At 35.4% G+C, this 254-nt stretch overlaps 1 long non-coding RNA gene across 1 annotated transcript; it reads right to left on the bottom strand.

Moving 5' to 3' along the window:
• Positions 1–37: 37 nt before the first annotated feature.
• On the bottom strand, positions 38–254 carry LOC104775639. The gene is made up of 2 exons (XR_766024.1): positions 212–254; positions 38–127 (listed from the first exon to the last, which is right to left on the bottom strand). It is a non-coding gene; the product is annotated as an uncharacterized LOC104775639 (long non-coding RNA).

Here is a 254-nt window from a genome sequence, read left to right as displayed (position 1 = left end):
TTATTACTCTCTTCAACTTTTCAGTTTAATATGGTACCTTGCATTTATCCCACAATGATGGTAGCAACTCCTCGGACGCTAAATTCTTCTGCAATTTCTTATACATTGCTGCAATCGATTTGTCCACCTAAACAAAAACGAGAAGAAGTGGAAAGGTATATATTAAAAGTTCAGTAAACAATTAATACACTCTGAAGGAACAATTGTTTACCCCTGACAAGCTGGATTTTAACATCTTCCGGAGTTCCATTTTC

Source organism: Camelina sativa, unplaced genomic scaffold (genome assembly GCF_000633955.1).
Source record: "Camelina sativa cultivar DH55 unplaced genomic scaffold, Cs unpScaffold24537, whole genome shotgun sequence".
NCBI lineage: Eukaryota > Viridiplantae > Streptophyta > Magnoliopsida > Brassicales > Brassicaceae > Camelina > Camelina sativa.
Note: the sequence above shows the minus strand (reverse complement) of the source record. Positions and strands in the feature narration are given on the sequence as shown.